At 38.8% G+C, this 27,755-nt stretch overlaps 1 protein-coding gene across 2 annotated transcripts in view; it reads left to right on the top strand.

Moving 5' to 3' along the window:
* The window catches only part of Fbxl7 (F-box and leucine-rich repeat protein 7), a 369,559-nt gene that overhangs the window by 322,007 nt on the left and 19,797 nt on the right, over nt 1-27,755 (top strand). Inside the window, exon 1 of one of the 2 annotated variants that reach the window (XM_087626076.1) lies at nt 27,304-27,492. The gene's annotated coding sequence lies outside the window, so the exon portion shown is untranslated. 2 annotated transcript variants of the gene reach the window in all.

Genomic DNA, 27,755 nt, shown 5'->3' with positions numbered 1-27,755 from the left:
GATAGATAGATGGATGGATAGATAGATAAAAGATACATACATGCATACATATATACATACACACATAATAAACAGGTGGTATATACATGATAGATAAATACATGGTAGAGATAGATGATATGTAGATAGTTACACAGACACAAAGATACATTGATAAAAAAAGAACCCACTATTCTTTTATTTTTTCAAACTTCCACCAGCTATTCCGCACTGGAGTACATCTGCCCCAAGAATACATAGTACAGGAGAACCACTTGAATGAAGAAAGTAGGTGTGGGCTCTTTGCTCACATTCAGATCACCTGGGTACCCTTTTGAAATGTTGACGTCCTGACTTCACCTACAGGAGTTCTTTCACCTTCTTTGGAAGTAGAACCATGCAGAAGTCACTTTGATATACTTGGCTGACAGTTTCTCTTGCTCTCTCTTGCCATGATTGTCTTCATCCATGCTGAAAACTATACATCTGTCATACCTGACTCAGTACTTGTTATTTCTAGTAGTTTATTACATTCCTATCTGTTCCTCTCTGCAGAGTTTATGCAAATGTGTCAGCACATCAAACAGGATGCTCACAGCTCATAATGCCCAGAAGAGGTTTCTCAAGACAGTAACTTGTTTCTAGAAAACTTGGAGAGGGAAGGAATCCTTAGTCTTAACTGTCCCTTGCTAGATCTGAAGCAGCCTTAAAAGATGGCCCTACACTCCTGATTGTAGTTGGCCAGCATTAGAATCTGTATCTTAGCCCCACTAATACCACCCTTATCCTCTGTAGAGGTTAGAGATGCCATTAGCAATTGAGCAGAAAATTACCACTGTCACCCATTAAATGACAGGAGACTTCAGCTTGAGCAGTCTCCTACATAGGTAATCAGCTGTGGAAAATGGGATCTTTACATACAAAAGGACGACTTTCCCGGATCGTTCTACCTAGTACAAAAAGAACAACCTGGGAAGCCAATTTCCTTCATCATTGTGACAGATGGCTTCCCTATTAGCCCATGTCACTTAAGCTTTTTAGGCAGAAATAAAATAGCCCCAGTGATTCACAGCTTGACTTTTGATCTAAGGTGAATCATGTCTTTGGGCATGTCATAGAAAAGGAGACCAGAAAGCAGTCTAGATCTAGAGCTATTAAATAAGGGTGTGTACAGGTATATAAAGTGCTGTAAGCATCCAGAAAATGGCCAAGGTTGAGGAAATGCCTCGTGGCAATTTAGGCTGTCTCTGTGATTTCTAAGTCCATCACTAATCACTATCACTAATGCCTCTTAGTTTCAAGAAATACAAACTAGTGGATGACCTAATCAAGACTGATTTTATAAATGATGTCTGTCATGAAAGATGTCTAATTTTAATTCCTTAGAGAAAAATATGAAGCCAGAGAGACTCTGTCTCTGCAACAGCAGACCCTAAGTTGACAGGAACGTACACCTCAGGGTACTTCTAGGGACCCCTCAATTCTTCCCTACAAGCATAGAAAGCACTGCTTTGGCTGTCACCAGTTCTTCTCCTGCTCTCAAAGTCTTACAAATCTGTATATGTCTGAGTAGTGCAAGGAGTCTATGGGCTGGGCTACCTGTACGAGTAGCTGTGGATATAAGCATACTCAGCACCCATACTCAGAGATAGGCTCCATTTCAGAAAGCAGGAAGTTTCCTTTGTAGGAAAAACCATAGACGTACCATAGTCTGAAGACAGTTGCCAAGAGTGTAGCCTCAAGATGTGTGTGTGTGTGTGTGTGTGTTTGTGTGTTCACATGTGTGTGTGTCTTTTATTTCAATTTATCATAATTGATTGTGGTTACACTTCATTAAGTGTGAAGTCCTTTGATACTCTGCTATTGGTCCATCTCCCCTCATGATGGCTTCCTCTCTTCCCATTCTTCCTCTTCTTGGTGGAGAAGGAGGAAGAACAAGAAGATAGGAGGAAGCTGCCATGAGGGGAGATGAATGAGGAGCACATGGTCAGAGAAACGGCAAGTACTTGGGGTACAGCTCTGGGAAGGTAGCCTGGCCAGCAGTTAGAAAAGTAGATAGGGGCGACTGCCCCAGAAACTGTCAAGGCCAAATTAAATAACCATAGTCTGAGTCTCATGTATTTGTAAGCCAGGAATAAGCTCTGCAGGTAGGCGAGACACGGATTTTTGGCTGGAAAAATTTATGGAGCAGGTCCATAATGTGGTCATACTGCTGGCCAAATTGCCACTTCTCTTTGTTGATTGGCTTTGTTTAAACTCTGAAAAAAATGTTTTCAGTGAATGAACTAGGATAAGAGTATAATGCGCAGGCCTTTAAACCAAATAATTCCTAAATCTTGTTTATGTCTTAAAGGATATTCCAAGAAGAAACAAAGTGTAAATATCAAGTTTACTCCTCAAATCGGATAATATAAGCTCCAATATGGTTAACTGCTTAATAAATTATGAATTCATTTTTATAATAAACTAATATTTCCCTTTATGTAATAAAGGACTCCTTTCTTCAACTACATACATTTATTCTTGATAATCTGTCTTCTGTTATTGAAAGAAAAGGATGTAAAAATGTTATGTACCAGAAGTACAACTTTATCCTCATGCAGGTCTCTCAACAAGTGAGCCAGGGGCTGTCCCTGAATCTCTGGCCTGCCTGTGTATCTCATTCCCGTAGTTGAGCTGCTTCATCTGGCCTAGTGGAAGAGGATTCACCTAGTCTTGCAGAAGACTTGATGTGCAGCAGGATAGGGGATCCAGGGGGGTCTCCCAATCTCAGAAGAGAATGGGAGGGGAATGAGAGAGAATCTGTTTGATACAGATAAGGGGACTGGTATTGGGATTTCAAGTGACTAAAAAATATTAATTAAAAAAATTAAAAATACCATAATATGAGTAAATATTAGTCAGCTTTAGCTGTCATAATAAAATACTGATTGGGTGGTTTGAATGAAATATATTGGTCATAGTTGCTGATGCTGAAAAGTCCAGAATCAGGTTTCAACCGAGGTAGTCTTTGTTCGTAGCCTCATCTCTGATGGTCTCTGTGCACTGGCATTGCTTAACTATGTACCCTCAGGGATGCCTCTTCCATTAAGGGCACTAATCCAGTTAAATCATAACTCTGTCCTATTACCTAATTCAACCTTAATTTTGTCCTTAATACATAATCTGCAAGTGTAGTTTTACTAGAGTTTATAAAATTTTGCAGATACACACAAAGAAATTTGGTAAATAGTAGATAAAAATGCAGGATATATATAATATATAATGTAGCTACAGATATCACCTACATCATGTCCTTTCCACAACCCAGGACAAGAGTGCTGGTGCTGAAGCTGTGACAATTACTCACTTTCACAGACTGTGAATTGATAGCACTTCAGTCAAGAATGTTTTAAAATGAAAGCCTCTTACTATAGAAACATTCTAAAGTATTGTTATATAGGCATATAAAAGGATTTTAAATGTAGTTAGCTCATAATAGGAGGACAAGATCTCTTCCAGACACCAAAAACTATCACATAAAAATCCACGTGCCATCTTGCCTCTTTTTCAAGTTGTTGGTCAGTGGATTCCCATAGCACCCCCTCAGAACATCACAGAAGAGTATCATTGTGCTTTCTGAAATTGTAATTATCATTATGTTTTCTAGAACTTGATGCTAACACACTCTTGCTGAAGACATCACAAACTTGAATCATAGGACACAGGAAAATCACTCTGGTACCGATTTGCATGCTTCCTTCCCACTGGCTAATTTTCATGCAGGTGAAACGTTCTATGAATGCCGCTGGTGAGAAGAGTCATCATAGTCTTACCCAGCAATAAACCTTGGAAGCTACAAGAACAACCTTCTTGGCAAGATATGCCCATGGGTGCACTGATGGCGAGGATGTTATAGGAGTAATCCACTTTCTGATTGTCTTTAAATCTTGCTCCACAAGACAGAACTCATTATTGTGTATAGTAACCCATATACATAAGTATAAAGTCTTAGTTTATACCTATAGATTAGAGCATCTCATAACCTACTTTAGGTGAGTTTCTTGTTGCAACAGATGGTGGTTAATAGGAAGAACCCAGAGCTGGTCAAAGTGCAGAGACTAAGAGACTCATGGAGTGCTTAGCACGAGATACATCTGTGTCACAACCTCCTCCCATGGCTCAGAGGAAGAGAAGAAAGACTTTAAGAGCTAGAGATGGTGGACATCTGTAACCAAACTGTATTTGCCAGATATTACAGGGCCATTATACATATCAACTCTCAACAGCGATGGCTTCCCACACAAAGCCTGAACCAGATCAAGCCAGCCAAAATCCTGTCATGGAATGGCAAGGAGCTCATGAAGTTCCACCCCTACCTGAGGAGCTGTTGGCAATGGATGGCAGCTGAAGGAGGAACAGTCAGTTTTCCTCAGGGGTGCACATTCTGAGAGGTTACCGGTGCTCTGACAGAAGGTCCTACACACCTTCTGTCAGCAAGTAGACTCGCTGCGCTTTCAAAGGAGAATGTGATGTTGGGAGAGAAAAGTGCTGAGGACCACAGGGAGGGGATTGAAGGGAGGGTAACAAAGTGAATCTGATCAAATCATTTTATATGCATGCAGGGAAATCTCACACAATCCAAACAAATGTAAAAGTTACAATGTAGCAAATCTATAATCTGAGTGGATAAAATCCAGTTTCCTGAATAATGAATTCAGTCAGTATGTGACAGACTTTTACCACCTAGATCAGTTATACCAACAGACTATTTCAAATAGGAAAAAATTACTGGACCCAAAATAAAACATTTATTTAAAAGAGAAAAGAAAGTGGGAATAAAAGTACTAAATTTAAATTGCATACATATACAGATTGTCTATTCATGATTTAAAATTTGCCAGTTAATGATAGTTTTCTAATTCTCGTGTATTGACTATTTATTGCTCTATAACAAATTACACCCAAATCTATAGCTTAGAACAATACCACTGGCATTAGAGAGAAGGCTTTGTCATGGGGAAGAGCTCTTGCTAGCCAGGAATGAAGACTGCGGTTTGAATCCCTCGCATCCATATACAAAGCTGGTGTGGCTGCTCAGGTCCCATAATCCCAGTGCTGGAATATAGATATATAGAATATGGATATAGAGTCGCTGAGCATTACTAACTACTAGCCTAGCTCCAAGATCAATGAGAGAACTTGTCTCGGGTATAAGGTAGAGAGTGATAATGGAGGACCATGTAATAGAACAGCACACAGGATGCCCGCCTCTGATCTCCATGAGCACACAGGTAGGCATGTACACTCATATGCACATACACATGTGCATAAAGTGTGTATCTAGACACACACATGACAGTGTTTACTAGCACATTGTTTCTTAGAGTCGGTAATTGGCAAACCTCTTTAGAGAACTCTAAATTCCTGAGTGTGGCCTGAGGCAGTGGCTGAGACAAAGGAGATAGTCATCTGAAGGCTCATTTACCAAGGCGCCAGTCTAGCCTTACTTGGTGGACATAGGATGTAGCGCCTCAGTAGTTGCTTGAGTGCTTTCATTTCCTCCTTAGCTGCTTGCTGAGAGGACTCCTTTGGTTTCTTGCGCTGTGGGCATCTCTATGAGACAGCTCCCTGCATGACATCTTAATGCCCAAGTGACATAGTTCCTTGCCATTCTTTTCTAAATTTCGCGTTTCAGGATGTCACTAAACCCAGTTCGCAATCAAGGACTGTGATCGTACAAATCACTAAACACCAGGAAGGAATGACAAGTGATGACTGACTTACCCCCTCAATGCCACAAAATGGGAGGTGAAATGGAAGCCAAGCTAATTCCAGCCTCTGATTCTATAAAATGATATTGATATAATATAGATACATACAAGCATATGTATCTGTATAACATTGTTGTTCTGATACCTGGATCCACTTCTGTGCTAATACATAATATATGAAGCCACACAGGACATGCTAAAACTTCTAGTGTCATCCTATTTTTCAAAACATCGTGCTCTCATCTGATGTTTGTATGAGAGTAAATTACCAAAGAAGCACAAGAAGGAGGAAGGATATCAGCTTGAACTGTTGGAATACTCTGTGCTAAATGTAGCCTGGATATATTGTGTACTAGTTTCACTTTCTATAATTCTGCTGAAATAACTCCCAAGGCATAACTATTTGTACACGCACACTTGTGTGTAAGTTTGTGTGCGTGCGTGCGTGCGTGCGTGCGTGCGTGTGTGTGTGTGTGTGTGTGTGTGTGTGTGTGTGTGTGTGTGTGTGGCCATGTGTATTTTTACAATGAGAACACACACAGGGCAATGGATCTTTGCCCTAGTGGGTGGCCTGTGTATTTACCTTGCTTCTTTCTCACTGTGACCATAAAACAGGGCACGGGGACTTTTAAAGCTGGAGAGGCCTAAGTTAGTCCTGTCTCCAAAAGGCATTTCCTTTCTCACAAGTACATTATTTCCCTTTGTATAAGCAGCAACCCCAGTACATGTTTGGTACATCTTCAAAGTTATATTTTATCTTCAATTAGGGAGTCATTTTAGTGATCCCTACGTTGCCCCTTCATTACTCTGGTTTATAGATGACCATCCTGCCAACAGGAGCTTTTCACCCCGTAAACCAAGGCTATTCCACTTTGTTTAATTAGCATGGTTACGGACAGTGGATACAGAGCCAGGGAGGAAAATCCTTTTCTAATAAAATCTGACAAAACCTTGGGAATTGCATATGTGTTTGCATGTGTGTCTGCCTAACCTCCAGAGCACACATTTTCTGCGCATAGCAGCTCACAAAACAACATCACTGATCTCACAACTACAGGACCCTAAAAGATGATTTAAAGTGCTGCGAAGACTTCTTTATATTCAGCAATTTCATTGTGACTCAGACACAATTAAATGGCTGAACGTCACTTCGCTTTGCTTTGGGCTGTAAGAGGACAGAGCAAAAGCTTTACCAATTCAACAGACGGATAAATTGCCTTTTCTAAACAAAGACTTGTTACACTTTTTAACGTGGGGCTCCCATATTTTTTTAAAAAAATAGTTTATATATGGGGACGAGCCTTATAAACAATGCATCGTAGACAACGCTGTGGTTTTGTCCAATGAAAGGACTGGACTTGACAAGACCACCAATTGTTCTGTTGTGTTTTGGAAGCCTGATCCAAGTTTACATTTCCAGCCAATGTTTCACTCCTGTGTTTATGATAACACAAAAGAGCTCTGGGAACTTCTCTAGGGAGAGCTGTGGCTGTGTGGACTGTCACTAAAAAGGCGAGCGGGGAAGAGAGACTGGGGAGAGAGAAAGCACACGGATAATACATGATCTCTCTTGGGTTAACTGCTAAATCCCAAATTGGATTCTGCCACATATCAAAAGTGAACATATTTTCAGTGTTTGCACATAACTAGGAATTGCCAAATGGATATTTAAGTCTGGAGAGTACCACAACATGAACCGTTTGCACAGCTGTCGTTAGACATGGCTCCACACCATCTCAATGTGTCTCGTAAGCATAAATATTGATGGTGTACATTTCCAGACTTTGTTAAAGGACGTCCCTAGTGACCGCAAGTCAATAAGTACCTTAGTAAACATACTTCTAGTACTTGCTCCACCACCCATGATGGCTGTCTGTCTGTAATCTTTGAGTAGTCACAGATGAACAACACAAGTGGGGAATCTCACAAGTATCCCACGTGGCTATTTTGATAAATTTAAGGTTTGCAGTGTGTGAATATCCATGAAATCATTTTAAATATATTACTGTTACCAAGAGAAAGGAAGAAATTGTGATGTTTTAATAAGTCTATGTGTATGAAAAAATACATATTTAGAAATCATTAGACTTCTCTGGGATTCTTTGCTCCTCCATTTCTGCCTGTGTATGCATGTTCTCACTCTCGCTCTGAGACCCAGATCCCAGACTATGCTGAGTCTCCAGTACATGACATCCCATAGTGTCATGAACTCCTTGTAGCTTTTCCTCAACGTTTCTTCCTTAGTCAAGAAATCTGAGAAATTATATGAAATTGTATGGCAGTGCTTCTCAACCTTCCTAATGTTGTAAACCCTTAATAGAGTCCCCCCTATTGTGGTGACCCCCAACCATAAAATGATTTTCATTGTTACTTCACAACTGTAATTCTGCTACTGTTATGAATAGTAGTATAAGTATTTGTGTTTTCCAATGGTCTTAGATGGAAAGTGTTGCTTAACGTCCGAAGCAGTCTTGACTTACAGGTTGAGAATAACTGCTGTGGGACATTCCTAAACTGCTTTGCAGAAACAACAGCCAATGTATTTTACTTGTTCTTCATCATTTAGGAAAGGTTCAGTGATAGTATTCATAAATTATCCAGTTCTGCTGAACTGGGTACTTTGTTCCACAAAAACCACTTAACTTTATACTCCTTTATTTAGTCTTTGTTCAAAGCATTAGTCAGCTTTCTCCTCACTGCGACCAAGTACTGGATAGCAACCGAAGGAAGTAAGATGTGTTTGACAAGGAGTTTCAGGAGTTCCATTCATGCGGCTCTGTTCAAGAAAGAAGGTCTGTCCTTTGAATGGATTGCCTAATTGTCCCCTCCTATTCCCCTGGGCCCCAAGCTGTGCGATGTTGCTACCCACATTAGGGTAAACCATCCCTCATTACTGAATCTTTTCAGAAAATAAGGTCTTCAAGACAACAAGTGCTTACTAAATTACTAATCTAATATAATCCTGCTAACCAAACCGATAAAAGCTGATAGTGAAAGTTCACAATGGAAAATATGCATACATACATACATATATAATATATATAATATTATGAAGTTTTATAGTATAATATAAGCATAATATATTATATAATAAATACAGATATATATTACACAGTAATATATGATATTACCATGTAAAGTCCTCAAAGACTTGGAAAAATATCTGGTAAGAAAACCAAGTCCAAGGCATGCAAACTACTCCATCCCTGAAGCATCCTCTGCCTCCCAAAGCTAAACTTTTCTCTCCTTTATGAAAAATGGTAATATTGGTCTTTTCCTGAACTGACAGTGCATCTGTTAGTACCAAATCCTATGTATACTTTCTTTCTTCATGGCTTTGGAAGTATTTAAACTTTGGTTTCTCCACATTACTAGTAGCAAGTGTTAGTCCAACTGGACAAAGACACACACACACACACACACACACAGAGAGAGAGAGAGAGAGAGAGAGAGAGAGAGAGAGAGAGAGAGAGAGAGAGAGAGAATATGAAATTAGTAGGGGTGAGGATATGACTCAGTGGTAAAGGACTGCCCAGCATGTAGGCCCTCCGATTCAAGGGCCTGTCACAACCTGAGTTTATTCTTCATTGGCACCCTTTCCCCAAGAAGACTTACCTGAGACTAAGATAAGGTTTCCTCTTATGTAATTTACCATGGTGGGGCTTACATGAGATTTCAGAATGCCTTCCTCAAAGGAAAAGCATAAGCTCCCATTTCTTAGACAAACACTGAGCTGTAGAGAGATGTGAGCCAAAGCAGAGAACTACAAAAGTGTTCTTAGAATTAAGACAGCAGATGCCACTGCTTCCTAGAACTGAGAGCTTCAGTTCAGGCTTTCCAGGATGCTCAGCTCCCAGGAGCCAGCTGTTCTCTAGCTCTTTTCCATGTAAGAACTCCCAGGAAATGTGAAGAACAAAACAGAACACTGCGGTACCTGTGTACTTTATATACCATCAAATTAAAGTCTCAGGGGTAGAATCAAGGCATCAGTGTTGTTTTAAACCTTCCTGTTAATTTCACCATGCAGCCAAGTCTGGAAATGGTGCGTTTGTAAGTGTCTTCAGGTGCACAGCACAGCGCTTTGTAAATATCTGTCTCCAGGGTCCATTGATTCTTTCCTTCCACAAGCATGATTATTTAGCAGCTATTCCCAGCTGAAAAATAGCACTAAGACATAAAATCAATCAGCAAACAACCAACTCCAAACTGAACGAGGTGCCATAACCCAGGCTTACCTAGGAAGTACTGTGGGAGGCAGCCACAGTCTATAACCAGAAGTAGAGAGTTCTCTTAGAGCTGACTTTAGAATGAGTAAAATATTCTGGGGAATATCAAGTTTCATTCTGTCTTTTCAAGCAAAAGGAGTAACATTGGAGGCCCTTGCCTTTGCTGCTCTGCAAAGAGGGAATGGGAATCTACGAGCCAGCCCAAAAGAATGGCCACTTGCCAACCCTGCCTTTGACTCTGTACATTTTGCACACTATAAACAGATTCTGATTGAGGGAAAGTGTTCACAAACTAGTTATAGTAATAAATTTGAAAATAATATTTGAAGATAAAATTATTCAAGTAATGCTATATTTTAAAAATTAATTGACAAACCATGAAAATCAAGACTAAGTAATGCTTGCTAAAATCTGTCGTATAGGCAGAAAAAACTCCAATTCATTAAGCTGTTCCTCGTGTTACTGTTAATATTTTCTTTGCTTAGTTTGACTTTTATTAATGCTGCTGAGATAGATATTAGCATTTGCATACCCAAGGCAAGACATACTGGCTTAGGATTTTTTGAAAAACTCTAAAAAAAGCATCAGTTTCTAATTCTACCTTATACACTGAAATATGGTGGAACAATAGAATCCTCAGTTCTGGTCCTTTCCCCATTATTGTAAGGAAATACCACAACATCAACAACAACAACAAAACAATTCCGCAAAGCGTTTATTTTGTCACAGAGTTTAAGAACACTTTCCATCGATTTAAGGCTCCCAGGGGTGAAGCTGCTGATGCACGTCTCATCCACAATCAGAAAGCAGACAGCAATAAACGTTTGTGCTCCTCCAGTGCGCACAACTGTACAATAAGCATAACCTAGGTTACGTACCAACGGGACTAATCAGAGCTCAACAGAAGTCAGTGATCTGATATCACATTAATTTCATTTCCATCCTCCTTCACTTCCCATCTGCACAGTTTCTGCTCATGTTAAGTTACAAACTTTTCCAAGCAAAAGGGTGGAGAGAAAAGTAGAAAAAAATTTTTTTTGTCTCTAAGATTATAGCTATTAACAACCATTTGCTAACCACATATTTTCTAAAATCTAGAAACTGGAAGAACAACGATGAAGGAAGCCAGAAGCAGAGGCAGAATGTGATGGCCATGTGGAAGGCATATCTTGGGGGGAACCAGAAGGGAAATGGATGGCTCCAGTAGCCCAGATACGAAAACAAAATTTCAGATTTGAGGTTAGAGTGCTTTTAAAAAGTGAGCCCAAGAATTAGGAAAATTGTTGAGGAAACAGAGCCCACTATTCTCTGTGATTATATTACATCTGAAAACCTATCATAGTGTTACTATTCAGTTCAGACAGCTAACAAGCAGTTATGAGCAAAAAAGATAAGGATATTTACTAATTAATATGTGACAAATTCTCCTTCAGTATTTAACTGAAATTTTCCACTTTTCTGCAGTGATATTTCAAGTAGATCCTTGTTTTGAAGATTAAGACATCAAGGCTTAGAGGCTTTAAAGTGATTCAGGAGTGGTCACTCTGTTGGGGGTAGATGGGATAGAAATCAATTTAACTCCAAATCTATGCTCTTGCGCTAACCACAGTGACCCCAGTAGGAAAGTCTAGAAAGAGGTTGATTATCTTATAACATCTGATAATTGCTGTACCACTGTTTCTTTCAAAAGGTGGAAGGAAATTATGAAAAAAAAGATCAATGTTAATTTATATCTATTTCAATAGCAAGAAATGAGCATTATGTGTTCCAAATCAGTATTGAGTTTATAAGCATAAAACGAGCGCCGTGGGACCTACAAACTCATCACCACAACAATTCGTTTTAATTGCAGAATCAGCATAAGTCAGAAAGGTGGCTGTAGTAACTTAAATACCTATTCAATTTGAGGGAACCTATTGGCTGGCCTGATTATAAGTGGTTTCCAGTTTAAGTCTGAATGAGCTATTGTCTGCCGGACCCAATCGAAACATAATGATGTAACATTTTCTTTGTACATTTCTAATTCAACATGAAGCCAAATTTGGCCAGGTTGTTTAGGTCAATATAAGTCAAGTGCCTCACAGCACACATTACATTTGAGCATATAGAAGTTTAGAATGAATTGAATTGGGCTTCTTTGTTATGCCATGTAATAAGGAGTAAGGAAGAAAAGTCAGGCTCAACTAAAGCACCCAAACAAGAGCCCCATTGAACCATGATCAATTTCGCAGTTGAACAATAGTATGTTTAACTGGGAAAAGCCACCAACATGTAAAGAAGCAAGTGAATGGGGTTCATATGATGTCTCAAAAGAACTCAGGGAGATTTTTTGGGGGGTCACACAGATAGGTCAAAAAGAATGGTCTAATAACAAGATAACATTTTTATTCTAGGCCATGTTAAAATACAAGACTTCTCTGTCTAGCTACTGTCAGACAGCATACATCAGTCTCAGAAGGCATGAAGGCTATTAGAACTGAGGGGAGTTTGTTGAGTGGTAGTGAAGAAATATTTCTTCATACTTACAAACATTTCTATAGTAGTTATTGTTTAAATAGTAGGTAAAGTCTCACCTGGGGAATTAATGCCATGATTTATTTCAAGGAAAAGCTTTTGTCATGTGGCCAGTAGACATGCAAAGAGTATGTCATAGTTTTGAAGTACTGATGAATAGAGACTTTTTTGATGTTAACTCTTATGAAAAGGTAGATTCAAGAAGGAAATATAAACTCTGTTCAACAACTATGCACTAACTGTACACTAATGCCATCAGGATAATGAGATGTTTCTTAAGGACTTTTTGTTATTAGATTTGCTAGGGCGAATATAATCTTTAAAAGGCTGATGCAAGCGGCTTCACAAAGTAAGAGAAAATAAGACTTCAAAGCAATGAAAGGGTCAATCAAAACAACACAAAAGTTTCTGAGACAATGACATATTCCCTTTTATAAAATAAATTATCAAATTGAAAGTCAAAACATCTATATTTCTGGAATAGTTCAGGGCTATCCACATGCCAATGTCATCTTGTCCTGTGTGTTCTGTTAGCCACGATTATAAAGATGCCCACAGAATGCTAAGGTGATTGAGGACATTATATATAATTACCCTTATCATCATGATAATCAACATTTTAATGTTTGTACTAGACATACATTATTTATTTACTTGGAATCCCATAAGCAATTTCAGACCTTTTAAATCTAGTTAATTTCAATGTAAGGAAAGCAAGTATCATATATATCCTAACCATATGGGATGAGGTATAACTGAAGTTCTGCAGGGAGCCTTAAACATAACTGAAAATCTATCCTGGAACATATGTGAAATTAAAACACAGTGAAGAAAGATGTTGCTGTATGGTGGAATCATTGCATAGAGTGAGTGTTCTGCTTGAAAATGTTGCAACTTTCACCTGTCTGAACTTTCTTATCACTTTGCCTAGAAAGGACGTTTGGAACTTTCCCACTCACAGCTGCCTTTGCCTAAAAAGTTCAGAAGGGACACTTGGTGTACAGATACAGAAATCAAATATTTAGAGAAAATCATAAAGTTTTTAAAAATAATTTTTTTATCTACAACTAAAATATGAACAATTTTGCACACTAGTGAGGTAGTGGTGTTTGTTTATTTTACATAAATACCATATCCTGGCTTAAATTTGATATAATAGGGCACAAAGCAATGACTTGTTCAGAGTTGATTGACATGTTGATTATGTAATAATGATAAGAAGGCTGTTTCACATAAATATATAATAGTAAATGGCCCAAATACCTTTGAGCTACTTCTGAAACTGTTGTGATTGATGGCCTAAATCCATCTAATATATATAACATGTATATGTAAATGTATGTGTATATGTTTACATATTTTAGTGACACTCAACAATTTTTAAAGTCAAGCATTCTGACTCAAGTTTAAGTGACAATAACTGACAAAGAAAGTTAGGCAAGATTAAAAGGATTTGCTTTCTATAATTAAACTGTGATTTTTTTTATTGTTTCATTGATTTACATTCCAAGTGCTGTTCTTCCCAGTCTCCACTCCAAAAGTTCTTCACACCATCTCCCCTCCCCTTTGCCTCTGAGAGAGTGCGCCCCATCCCCTCACCTCCCACCTCCTCACGAGCCCATTCATTTCCCCATAACCCCTTCCCTGGAGCATAAAGTCTCTGCATGATTAGGTAATCCTCTCCCACTGAGGCCAGACAAGGCAGTCCTCTGCTATATATGTGCTGGGGTCCATGGACCAGCTGATGTATGCTCTTTGGTTGATGGCTTAGCCTCTGGGAGGTCTCAGGGGTCTGGGTTATTTGATACTGTTGGTCTTTCTATGAGTTTGCAATCCCCTTCAGCTCCTTCTGTCCTTCCCCTAACTCTTCCATAGGGATCTCCAAACTCAGGCCAATGGTTGGCTGTAAGCATTTGCATCAACTGCTGGTAGAGTTTCATAGAGGACAGCCATGCTAGGCTCCTGTCTGCAAGTACAACATGGCATCAGTAATAGGGTCAGGGTTTGGTGCCCACCCATGGGATAGATTCCAAGTTGGACCAGTCACTGGATAGCTGGATAGCCTGTTCTTCAATCTCTGTTCCATTTTTGACCCTATATTTCTTTTAGTGAAGAACAAACTTTCTGGATCAAAAACTTTGAACATAGGTTGGTAACCCTATTCCTCCACTAGGGGCCCTGTATATCTACTGGAGGTGGTCTCTTCAGGTTCCATCATGCCACTGTTGGGTATTTTAGCTAAGATCATCCCCATTGAGTCCTGGTAGGCTTCCTACCAAGTATGCAGGGATGGTTCAATATATGAAAATCCATCAATATAATCCACTATATAAACAAACTTAAAGAAAAAAATCACATGACAATCTCATTAGGTGCTAAAAAAAAACCTTTGACAAAATACAACACCCTTCATGTTAAAAGTCTTGGAGAGATCAGGAATTCAAGGCACATACCTAAACATAATAACAGCAATATACAGCAAACCAACAGCCAACATCAAATCAAATGGAGAGAAACTTGAAGCAATCCTGATAAAATCAGGGACAAGACAAGGTTGCCCATTCTCTCCTTGTCTATCCAATATAATAATTGAAATTCTAGCTAGAGCAATAAGACAACAAAAGGAAATCAAAAGGGTACAAATTAGCAAAGAAGTCAAGGTATCGCTATTTGTGGAAGATGTGATAGTATATATAAGCGACCCCCAAAATTCTACCAGAGAACTTCTACAGCCGATAAAGAACTTCAGATAAGTGACTGGATATAAAATTAACTCAAACAAATCAATAGCTACAAATAATATAAAATATTTGGTTGGAACTCTAACCAAGCAAGTGAAAGATCTGTGTGAATTTCAAGACCTTGGAGAATGAAATTAAAGAAAAAAGAAGGTTTTAGAAGATGGAAAGATCTCCCATACTCACTGATCAGTAGGATTAATATAGTGAAAATGGCCATCTTACCAAAGCAATCTACAGATTCAATGCAATAAAACACAAGTTTTCACAGACATGGAAGGAGCAATTCTCAACTTCATATGGAAAAACAAACAATCAAACAAACCAGGATAGTTAAAAGAACTTCTGGGGGAAACACCATCCCTGACCTCAAGCTGTACTCAGAGCTATAGTGATAAAAGCCACATGGTATTGGTACAGAGACAGAGTGGTTGATCAATGGAATAGAATCAAATACCCAGAAAAAAACCCACACTCTTATGAACACTTAATCTTTGACAAAGGAGCCAAAAACATACAATGGCAAAAAGAAAGCATCTTCAACAAATAGTGTTGGCCTGAATGGTGCTCTGCTTGTAAAAGAATGCAAATTGATCCATATTTATCTGCTTGTACAAAGCTCAGATTCAAGTAGATCAAGAACCTCAGCATGAAACTAGATACAATGAATCTATTAGAAAAGAAAGTGGAAAACAGCCTCAAGCACATTGATATTTCTATAAAAGCAGAAAACTACGTGTAGGTGAAGACACTGTATTCACTCTACACCATGGTATCAATCTGTAGGTCCAAGCACAGGTCTTTAGGGCAACATGTGTTCCTTCTGGGTGGCATGGCAGCCTGTGAAGTGCAGAATGCATGGTCTATGTTCAGAAGCGCAGAGGCAATGAAGTTGTGTTGGCAGAACATAGGCAAGTCCAGAAACTCCTCAGATATACTACTCGGTTGAATTTGGGTCATGGTTTGGCTGTTATGCACCATTGCTGCCTTGTTTACACCTGAACTCTCTTATGATCCACATGAAGCTGCGATTTACAGTTCACAGAGCTATGGAATTATCACCCAGGTATGATAGAAGGGATTTTTCTTCCTTTTTTGTTTTTGGTTTCTCATCATTTCTTTCTTGTATTCTGAGACAGGATTTGGTACTATACTCCAGAATCAAACTCATAATCCTCCTGCCTCAGTTTCCTGAGTACTGGAGTTAGAGGATTCTGCATATATATATTTTCAAGCATAAGTTTAGGATTTGAAGGGAAAAAATAGGGAAGGGTACTAGGTACAAGACATGATACTAATGTTGTTGGTCAGGAACCTATTCCTCACTTCTGAAGCCTACTGCAAGTAGTTAAGCTACGCTCTACCTGTCTCAGTTCCTGCCTTAGGTTGGAACGTTCACACTTCCTATGGAGATGGCCATATTTAAGCCAAGCTGTACTCTAGAGATTAAGCACAGTATGCTTCATGGTTCTCCACCTGCTGTGTCCATATCACCGGCAAAAGAAAATAACTTGGCCGGTTCCTTCTTTCTCTCCCCTTTAAAATGTAGCCCATTGAGGCACATCCAAAGTTGCTACCCACCCTTTCTCTCCAATCATCACTCCATCTGAAAGCAAAAATAATTGTATAGCCAAACCTAAACAGAAAGTGTGAGGAAAGATAATGTTTCTAATGGTTGCCTATGAATTATAGTGACAAGTATAAATTTTCCTGAATTAATAATGTTTTGTAGGGTCCTCTAAATTTAGTGAATATTTATCTGATCTATGTAGTCATTCAGCTTTATACCATAGGAGACAAAAAATACTTTTAAAATTTACATTTATTTGTTTCTTTGTGTATGTATACATATAGACCTACACACGTACATATACACACATGCCAGAGTGTTTATGGAAGTTGAGAACAACTTGAGAGACTTGGTCCCCTCCTTCCACCATGTATTAGTGATGAAACTCTGGTCATCTGACTTGACAGCAAACACCTTTATCTGCAGAGACATCTTACAAGCCCTAAAAAGAGAAAGTTCACAAAGGTAAATCTGCATTTTATAAAACTGTTTCTTTATTCTTACTCACATATTTGCCTCTGAGGTGTGTGTTGCTTTATAGGTGCTAGAAAATAGCTTTAGATCACATAATCAGAGTACACATTGTCATGGATTCAAAGTGTAAAAAGTAGGATGATGAGTGACTGCCTTCATTATAATACAAAATACTATGAAGATTTCAATGAGGCACACATCCAAGTTGAAAGAATCAGAGAAAAATGACAGAGAATATAGCATCTCAGTTAGATGTAAAAAGTTTTCATAGCAATAATAGTTCTCTCTCTCTCTCTCTCTCTCTCTCTCTCTCTCTCTCTCTCTCTCACACACACACACACACACACACACACACACACACAAAAGAACTGAGAAACAAAAGAGGAGTTCATGTGAGCATCACAGGGGCGGGAGAGCTGAAGCTGGCTACAGTTGTCCTGCAAGGTTAGGCCACTGACAAAAGAGGGTGAAAATGTGTACCAAAGCCTTAGCCAAGGCCAGTCTGCTGTACATGAGCAAGAAATTTAAATAAGTTTGGTAAACAATAGACATTTGCTCAGGTGATCATGGAAGGGTGGATGGATGGCAAGTGTGTTTTGAAAAGACTGATTCGGGAAGAGTGGGTTGTAGTTGGAAGTCAGAGAAAAGGATGCAAAACTCACTGAGAAGCCATCACAGCCCATCAGTGTCTTTCTGTCATATGGAGAATAGAACCCTGACCCTTGAACATTCTATGCAAGCACTTTACCTCTCAACTACCAGTCTCAGCCTAATATCTGGCCCATTATAAAAGGTATTCAGAATACCTTTCATATATAGTAACAGGACACATTGTAGAGTCCACATGGAAATGTACTACACTTGGCCTACAAATAGAAAATGAAAATATGAACGTCTCACTACAATGTTCTCTTCATAGACAACTTTATTTATATGAACTGCATAACCCTTCAGTCACATGAGCTCAGTACCAGCTAGAAATTTCATAAGGCAGAACATTTATTTAGGTTGAAGCTAGCTACTCATGTATGCCTCATTCTAGGTGGAGCAAGAATGACTCTGCCTGGTCCTTCCCCGGAGCATGAAAAAGTCTATTAATTTGCATGAAAAAATGTATGGGTTTGACAGTAATAACTAGTGGAAGTGCAGTGCCAGCCAGAAGCTTGATTTATTCAGAGTCCCATTACACACACACACACACACACACACACACACACACACACACACACACGAGAGAGAGAGAGAGAGAGAGAGAGAGAGAGAGAGAGAGAGAGAGAGAGAGAGAAATGAAGTTTGACGTGAACATTCATTTTCAAGGACATCTGGGCATTGATTCCAACAAAACAGTCCTTAGGCATAGCCATATAAAAAGTATTCATATGGTACAATTATAGCCTCAAACCAAGAATGTGTATCAGAGGATACAACTCTGTATCTAAAATAGTCTCCGTAGGCATGTGAATAAAACTGAATGCGACTGTGGCTCTGTAATCTGGGAAAAGCTGCAGCTCGGGGCTGAAATCTGCACCATTTCAGATCACACACATTCTCAATGCCATCCCCTAATCTATTTAGACTAGGAAGTCCCTTTGTTGAACCTGCTTATCTCCTGCAAAGTATTCATACTTTTCCCAGAAATTTATGTCTCTCATAGGGATATTTTCTTTTTCTTTATATGAAAAAATCCCTGATATACATGCGCGTGCACTCATGCATGCACGGGCATGTGCAGTCACACAATTTGTGCATACAAAACTAAGAATGTATGTGTCATGTCTATGCACATAAATATACACAGTATGATAGGAATTTTATACTGTATTTCTATATGTAGTTGTCCATAGTGTGCGAGTCTAGGATCCTTCGTGGATTCTCAACTGCTGCATATATATTTCCACAGAGAAAATACATGTGTTCCTCTACTCTTTCAGTCATATTTACATAACTTATAGTACACGGTAAAATGCAACTTCTATGTAAGTGGTTGTTATTCAGTATAAATCAGGGAACAATGGCAAGAAACTATATGTATGTATTCATTACATCTTTCCTTTAGTAATCTCAGTCATCAGTGTTTCTGAATCAAGCACTAACTAGAGAGTTGACCACATATAACACACCTGCATGCTTGTGGTAAGAGTAATCACATTGTTTTTGACCTTTCAGTTTTCTGAGACATTGTTCTGCTTCATGGGTTCTACAGATAGAATCATAGCCCTGAGATCATTGACATCAAAGAGGGCTTGCCACTGAAATGAATGAATTTCAAAGAATTTTTCATAGGCTTTACTTCTGGTCTGAATACTTGAGAAAAAGAAAAACAATTTGAGAACCATTAAAATAAAATCCTCCCCACCCACCCACCCCCCAAAAAAAATCAAGATTCTTTTTTCTTCCACAGTTCTTAAGCCACAGGGAGCAACATTGTATAAGAAACCCAGAAGGCTAAGACCAGGCAGTCTGGCCCAATCAAGAGCTATTCAGACTTGATCAAATTTGAACAGCTAATACCCACAAGAGAATTCATTCATGCAGAAGGTCAGAGCTGCTGAGGATCTTCCCACAAATAAAAACAAGAAGGGAAGATGCTCTTAAGAGGCTCAGTGTAGAATCACTAACAAGAATGATCAGAAACAAGAAGCTAACTTGAATGCTGATTCACAGATACATGCTCAAGAATGGCCGAGAGTGTGGTTTTAGAATTATTCAGAAAAGTGCTCTGGGTCCCGGGTAGTGAGCCTCAGTTAGTACCGAGACCAGTGGCAGCTAGGAGACTTACCTGGGAAGCCTAGCAGGTGTGCTCACTGTGGGCTGCCTTGCATTCTCAGGTTCTTGGCCTGGTCTGCTTCAGTTTTTGATTTTTCTCAAAATACAAAGAAAGATACTGTCTGGGGCAACATGGCAAAAGAATGGTTTATTGATAGTGTGGAACCAATGACTGTTATTATTCTGTAGTCCTTCTCTGGATCATTAGGTGTCCGCCTTTGAACCTGAATGCAGAAGGATGTCTACAGATAAAGGCTTTCAACAGTGAAGTCACCTCATAACCCCCAACCCCAACCCCTTCCTGAATACTTTATGTGGTTCTTTCTCACACACTGAATCCCCAACCACCTAGGAATAGCAGTGTGTACCTAATACACTGAAAGAAAGAAAAACATCATTTCATGGTTCTTAGATCAGTGGGCATTATTCTACTGATGGCAAACAAGACAGCCAGGTTGATAAACAGAGACATTAAAAGAGAATCACTTTGTTTGGACAAGGACTGATTTTTAAATCTTTTGAATTAAGTACTTTCAATTTCTAAGAAACGTGTCACTGTATATTTGTTATAAAAACGAAAACAACACATAAAAGCAAACCACCTGGAAAAGAATCCTCCATCATTCTCAGAGAGCACACTAAAGTACCCCATGCTCATTTCCAATAAAATAAATGAAAGAACAACACTAAAGACTCAGGTAGTATTGATTGGCTGAAATGGAAAGGGTTTGATTTGAGGATAAAGAAAACTTACTATAACTGCTGGTGATATTTATAAACACATGCACCTTTTGGCCTGATTTATAGACCTAATTTTCTGAAAGCCAATTTTACTTAATATTGTAAAGATACATTTGATGAATAACTATTGACAACAATCAAACTGGAAAAAAGAATCTTTGGAGACATAAAATTTTGGATTCTTACTGAAACACAAATGCTTTTGAAAACTTCTAACTAGAAACCTATTTGGCTTCCATAACTCATATAGAGAATTTTTACTTTCTTTTTGAGATTATAATGTCATCATTTCTACTTTCCCTTTACTTCTTTCAAATTCCCTCCTGTACTCTTTCTATCATATCTTCATTGAAATAGCCTCTTTAATGGTTGTTGTTGTTGTTGTTGTTGGTGGTGGTGGTGGTGGTGGTGTGTGTGTGTGTGTGTGTGTGTGTGTGTGTGTGTATTCCAGATAGATATATAATGTGAGATAAATGTATGTACATGTATATGTATATTCCTAAATACACAAATACATGCTGCTCAATCCAGATGTTACTTTATGCATATACTTTCAGGGCTGACCATTTCATTTTGGATAATCCATTAGTGTACTCTTCTCTAAGGAAGTCTATTTCTCCTGCTCTCACCTTTCCTTAGTTGCCTGTGGTCTTTTTCTAGACTTAAGACTTTGTGAGCTTTCCCCCATCCATGAGACTTCATAGATGTAGCTTCTAACATCTCTAGATGACACAATCTCCCAGCCAACTTCCTGTTTTTCAAGACCTTAGATTCTACTTCCTCTCGCTCAATGTTCACTGAGCCTTGGGCTCAGGAGTTGCGTTGTAGATGTACCCGTTGGGTCTGGGCTTAACCACTCAGCATCTTAGTTAAGTGTGGTTTTCTATAATGAACCCCAGATTCTGCAAACGAAGCTTTCTTGATGAGGGGTGAGGACTACACTTATCTGTGGGTATAAGGACGGATATTTAGAATATAACATTAGGGACTAGAGTGGTTTAGTCAAGTGGTAGTTGTATCCTCTGCTCCAAGATCCATGGTTTCCTTGGTGGCACACATACTTTGATGTAAATGAAAGTTCTCCAATTGGATTTAAGACCGATTCAACAAAAGGAAACTGATGCCTAGTACTGAAAACCTAGCCAACGACCTGGCACTATAGAGTTAAAAGAATTTAACTTAGAGTTCCTTTTACTGACCACTCTGGGGTCAGATTCTTCACTGTCTACTTCAGTTTTATAATTGCTGAAGGTATCAGTCTATTCATCCTGCTGTACCCCAGATACCATGGATGGGAAGTCTATGTATAACACACATTAGCGCTTGGAGTCCTAGGAGATAAGAAGTCTTATATCAAAGAGATTTAGTGTCTAGTGAAGATATCCTGTCTGATTCAGGGGTATCTGTCATCTCACAAATCTTTACATGGTGTAAGGGGGCAAAAGTGTCCTCTGGCATCTCCTTTAGAAGATCAGTACCTTCATATATGATGGCTCTACTCTGACAAAGATGCCATATCTAAGCATATCATTTGGGCGTTAGGTTTGAACATTCAATCCATTGAGCTTAATAATTATGAAGGAGTCAAATAATCTCTTCTTGCTAGTATTTTAAAATTAATAAGCTGTAATGTATCTAATTACTGTTTTGTTGCCTGTGAAACACAACACATTAGAATAAATAAAAATGACATAAAGGTATAGATCTATATCTCTAAATTTCATGAGACTTTCCAACCTTCTGCTTGGGATTTGAGCCTCTAAATTCCTACATCAAAGGGACTTTGAAGTATACGTAGTACAAGACACTTAGTATTCACATGTAGATATATAGAAGTTCGATTTTAATTTTTTAACTAATTTTAATCTGTCTGTGATTTTCTGTCTGGTTGAAAATTGTACAAGTCTATTTTATCAAGTTAATATGCATTTAGAATGCAATTGCCCAAGTAATTTAACTGTATCCTTCAGTAATTAACTTGCTCTGTCCAGGCTAAGGTGATGTGGCAAAAGTAGGGACAGAAGCTGTGTTTGACTAGAATACATAAACCTTAATAACTCACCACTCCACATTTGTGGTGGTTTGAGTAGGAATGGGCCCACATAGACACATGTGTTTGAATACTTAGCTCATAAAAAGTGGCACTGTTTGGAAGTGGGGCCTTGTTGGGGTAAGTGTGTCACTATGGTGGCAGGCTTTGAGGTCTTAGATCCTCCAGCTATGCCTGGTTTAGTACACAGACTCTGCCGCTTGAAGATAAAGATGTAGGACCCTCAGGTCCTTCTACAGCACCGTGTCTACCTGCACGCTGCCATGTTTACCACAATGACAATAATAGACTAAACCTCTGAAGCTGGAAGCCAGCCCCAAATTAAATGTTTTTCTTTATAAGAGTTGCTGTGGCCATGGTGTCTCTTTGAAGCAATACAAGCCCTAACCAAGACAATGTCCTATGGAAGTTTTTAAAGAAGAAAGGCCCTTTATGGCGACCTTTCAACTTGCCCCTATCCATCTTCCTATATCTTCAAGGCACACTGTAACAATTTTATATGGGCTGTACAGCTTCCCTGCGCTATGCTCTCTCTGTCTTTGTAACAGATGTTTAGTATTTGGGACAGTATATGTTGTCTAAAGCTATGGTATTCTCATTTCATCTTGCCAGACACCAGTACCCCAACATATAAAACCCAGGAGCTTTGAACACCCCCCTGAGACAAAGTACCCAATACCACATCTGTGTCCACATAGATATTTCCTAAATAAGCTAATGCTGTGAACCAGCACAACTTTAAACTGATTGCCACCGTACTGATAGAGGGGAACTGATTTCTATGCAAAGAAGTACTGAGCTGCTTTGGTTAAATAAATTATTAAGTTCTGAACAAAAATAAAATGTCAGAGTGGATTAATATATAATCATAAAAAGTAGTGAGAATAGAATGGGTTTGGTTCATCTCTAAACCTGTTGATAAAGACAAAATATCCACTGAGTTCTGAGTGCTATCCTGTGGGTAGAGGATGCCTTTAAGGCAGTATGCATAAAAGGCATGGATAGATCAGAAATCACCTACAAATTCATTTACATGCCCAGACTCCTACTCACAGAATGTCATGGCATAATACCAAACCACAACCTCTTAGAAGAAACTATAAATATAGCCAACTAAAGGAAAACATCTAAGGTCATAAAATGTCTATGCAAATGATGGGCCAGAATTTACCAATTCTATTTATTTTATAACTAAGTATAAGTCTTAACATGTTTAAACGATAAAAAAAATGAAGAGTTTTTCTAGAAATGTGAATGTAGATAGAACCTGTGTCTACCATATCAAATGTAAAACATTTCATCCTTCACAGCCTATACCTAAAGCATTTTAAAGTTATATTGTGACTAAGTTATAAGATTTAATCACCGATTGTTACCACCTGTATAATTAGAACTTACATTTTTAGTAAGTTTGATACAAGTACTGTTGCTATATGAATAATAATAAATATCTCTTCCTATGGAGAAACATTATGCACAAACCATAGACCACTGAGAAATGGACTCTTTCAGTGGCTGATAAAATGTCCCTGTCACACACTTATGCATAGGCTGCAGTTGCTACAGAAAAACAAAAAAATCCCTGGAATATTTCTGTTTGCTTGATTTTTACCCTGTTAGTGTGCACACGAGTTTTCTAAACTTGTTATTATCACCCTAATCTGAACACATCCCTTTTTAAAAAAGAAAAAGAAAATATAAATTTGAGAACTAGGCAACTAGTATGGTCAATCAGAAAGTGGACCCAAGTTCAGGAAGCATAAAGTTCTGACACCCACTCCCCCACCCCTCCACACACACACCGAAGACAAAGATGCATTGCAGTTAGTCCTGGTTTTGGTTAGCACTGAGTCCATTCTTAGGAAAGTATCAGACTTCGCTGGTGCTCTGGGATGTGTCAAAAGCTGCATTCATCCTACTTAACTCCCCAGGTAGGGTCAGTATGCGAGAAAGCCCTTCCTCACCATAGCCAGAATCCAAAAAGCCAGAGAGAGAGAGATGCAGATTTGGGAGAAAAAAACAGTACATAATGTACTAAGTCCCTTTATTTGTTCCTTTCTTTGTTTGATAATATAGAAGAAATAAACTTTTTTCTATCTTATTGGATCGTTGGTTTTCCTAAGCATTCAAAAATATTAATATGAATATTTAGCATATGTGTTTACATGTCTGTGACACACAGAGGAATGATTTTTGTGTAATCAATGCTTTCCTATTAAAATTCAGTTAAGAGAAATCGTACAGAACTCCAGCAACAGAGAGCACATTTCCAGATGTCTAAGGAACTAAAGGACTTTTCTGATATTTGGACAAGTTCCCGTTAATTATTGATCTTTTACATGGTCATAAGTTGAGTGGAGATTTATCTTTTGCTGTCTCCAAAGTTAAATGTGTATGTTGCCCTTGCTCCCCAAGGTGCGTACATTTTCTGTTGTGAACTGAAAAGTTCTAAGCCTCTCTTCTCTACTCTGTCAATTCAAAGCGCCCCATCCTTTGCCCTTTAAAGAATGTGATCCTGGAGTGTCTGCAATCCTCCTAGGGGAAGTGAGACAAAGGCTTGCCTGACAATCCAAGATGGTAAACAAGGCTGGCCTGTCAAGTGCAACTTAACTGGTTGAAAATTAGAATTCTAAGCTTTTGCATGAGAGTCTTTGTGCCTATTCCCTTATCAAGACAAATGGTGGCTCCTTTAGCAAGCTTTTTTAGTAAGCTCTGTAAGTCTAGCACAGGGGGATAGACAAACACTGTCTCTCCCACCATCAAGGAAAAGTCTACTCAGATCATTGCTCTTCGTATATGAATCAGTTGGAGGAAGAAAGAAGTTCTCATCCCAAATTAGGTAACTGACCAACTAGAGAATAGACCTTAAAGCTCTAAGCCAATGCAAAAGTGTCACAGTTCATAACATTTTTGTGAGTTTTGTGCATTGTTTTTATGAGAAGTGTTGGTGTGGTTGATAACTGACACCAGGAAGAAAAAAATCACTAAGCATTTTGGCTCTGATAGTTCCTGTGGTGATTCCTGCTGGAGATCATTGTCATGTGTGTTTGTTGCTTTTAAAACAGATTCTAAGCAGACCCATAATACTGAACTAGGTGTGAACACATCAACCTAAGTTAAGTGGAGAAGCAAAGAGAAAAGGTCCACAGATGAAATGTTAATGAATCCCAGAGATGTGTCAGCTTCTCAGGCCTGCAGCATTTAGTTCCTGCCAGTAGTCCCTGTCAATATTTCCAACTGCAGCCAGCAGGGAGCTTAAAAGGAATTTGTTTCAGAGCAAGAGACACAACAGATTTCCTTTAATGTGCTAATTGATCAACGTTTGAAGGATTGAATCCAGGTAAGACTGGATGGCTTAGAGGTGATAAAGACAGTTACTGGCTTTGAGGTACTCACTGTGCCTCATGGGATAGGCACTGTCTGAAAAGGGACAGGATGGAGGATAGATATGTTTGAGCTCCAAGAAAGCATTAAATGTAGCTAAATTATTTAACTTGAAAGTTCAACAAACTCTCTGACAGTATTACATAAGAATATCACAAGTTCAATGGAGTATCTAATGACATTACATAATAATATTACAGTGGTGTACTGTTAGAGATCTGAGTTTTCAGCTGAGAACATACTAGTTAATTTTGGAGACTAGGCCTCTGCTTGGAGAGCATCAGCATGTGCCTAGAGATGGGAACATTATAGAAGGACCCCATACACGCTATAGAAACGTGACTGTTTTCCTTGAGTAGTGCGTAGTATTAATGCCTACATATAGCAGCCATCCAATAACAGCAGTGAAGACAGGGTTGTATGTGTTTCCTGTGGCTCACATGTATTGGAAAGGTTCTGCCTTTCTTTCACCTGTTCTTCATTTGTCTTCCAGGCACACTGTAATTGCCTGCATCATTATGCATACTACCATATTAATTCCATCCGTGTCATTCCGTATTACTCTAGCTTGCATTCTTGTAAGACATGTTTCTATCTTGTATTCTCACAGGGCAGTTTTATTGGGTTAGAACTCATGCTCATAGGGCCTGCAGCCATCTTAATTGGCCCATGTCTATACAGAACTTACTTCTAAATGGGATCTAATTCACCAACACCAGAGTTAAGACTTCAACCTGTGTTGACTCTATTAAAGGAACACAGTTTCCTCCAAAGAGGAAACCTATAACAAAAAGAAGGAGCTACTTAGGATTTGGGCATTGGAAAATATGCCAGTGTTTTAGAATCTTAACTCAGATGATCTCTTGGAGAAATGCTAGGGGAGAGACCAGAATCAGGAGTGTCACGTAACAAGTTATTGAAATTATGAGAAAGGAGATGCTGAACCAATATAGAATTATAGAGACAGAATTAATAGATGCTTAAAGATTTGGCATCGGATGCAATTCTGAGAGAGAATTAAAAGGCACACCCAGGTCTTAGTTTGGGAAGCAGATGAGTCATAATACAGAATACAGAATACCTAACAATACAGAATGTAGACATAGGAAGATGCTTTTCCAATGGTATTGTTGAGTTCACCCCTGTACATGTTGAACTGTAAGTATATCAAATACCCTTTGGACAGGAGGCCAGAGGACTAGTACTGCATTGTTCATGTAAGCCTCTCAAGGAGAATTTTTCAAATTTGTGCAAAGTAGCTACAGGACTACTGAACTCATAAAATGTGCCCAAGGAGGTGAGTTTTCAGTTCAAGATGATACATTCAATGTTTAATAGCTACAAGGGCCTGGCGGTTGGCATATTAGATAGTACTGCTCAAGGAGGGCAAGTGTGCTTCATATTTTACAGACAGGAGAAGTACCAACTAGACACTGATTTGGAGAGCTTCTGGGCATCAGGAGAAACTATGGAAAGTACTCAAGGGTAGGGCTGCTACTGACAACAAGGCTGTAGCTTTTAGGGCCATCAATATTTAAATGATCCACACCAGAAGAGGGT

This window comes from Rattus norvegicus, chromosome 2 (genome assembly GCF_021556685.1).
Source record: "Rattus norvegicus strain SHRSP/BbbUtx chromosome 2, alternate assembly SHRSP_T2T, whole genome shotgun sequence".
NCBI classification, from domain to species: Eukaryota; Metazoa; Chordata; class Mammalia; order Rodentia; family Muridae; genus Rattus; species Rattus norvegicus.
The sequence above is the reverse complement of the archived record's forward strand: the minus strand, read 5'-3'. Positions and strand labels throughout refer to the sequence as shown.